Raw genomic sequence first — 969 nt, 5'->3', positions numbered from 1 at the left:
ATTTAGAAAATAAACCTATTGTTATTAACAGACACCTGGGACTATTGGAATAATTTTGGGGCCTTGAGAAATAGTTCAGAAATTGAGAGTCTATGCCTTCTATCTCCATGCGCAAGGGACCTTTCATCTCTGCCATTCTATTTCTCCCACAAAAACAAACTTGAAATATCTCGGCATTTCTACTGAAATAGTGGAATTAAAAGGACGATCATTTCCTAGGCAGTTCCAGTCCAAGCTACCAGCCTTTGTCCTTTGAATAAGTTGCGTGCTGTCCCTGTTTGTGTTCTAATTCTGAGGTCACCAAGTGCATACCGGAGTTCTCAGTAGGGATTAAACCTGTATAAACCACACCAGGCACTCTTACCTTCACTTTCTATAATAGATGACCTGGCGTCCTTAGTCACCTTATTACCTTATCACTTCGTTATAAAGATTTATAGGGTGTGAAGAAAAAGAAGAAAGAAAAGGATAAGAACAGCACAATGCCATTTCATAGTATCTTTCTCAGCTGCCCTGTATCTTTTCACCACTACAATTTAATTAGCAAAAACTTCAAGGAAATATGTCTCAGAAAAGTATTTAAACCTGTTCTACAGCTTCCTGTTGATAACGGTGAGTACAGTTTAAAGAGGCCAAAGTAATTGCTAATGTATTAGTCATTAAATAGTAACTTTATATCTGAATAGGTAATTTCATTAGATGAAGGAAAGACTCTGGGTGACCCCTTATACCAAACCCAATTAATGGAACTGTTGGGGCAAAAAAAGATAATTGTGCCATGCAGAAATAGATTGAAGGAACTTGACTTGTTTTGATTATCTTCTGATTAGGCGTTTAATAGTTCAAAACCTTCTTCCCCTTTTTTCTCCATTTGGAGCAAAATATATTAATTTTAGCAATAACAATAGCATTTAGACTTATATACCGCTTCATAGTGCTTTTCCGCACTCTCTAAATGGTTTACAGAGC

This window comes from Protobothrops mucrosquamatus, unplaced genomic scaffold, assembly GCF_001527695.2.
Source record: "Protobothrops mucrosquamatus isolate PMUCROS unplaced genomic scaffold, P.Mucros_1.0 scaffold350, whole genome shotgun sequence".
NCBI lineage: Eukaryota > Metazoa > Chordata > Lepidosauria > Squamata > Viperidae > Protobothrops > Protobothrops mucrosquamatus.
This window is presented reverse-complemented; position numbering follows the sequence as displayed.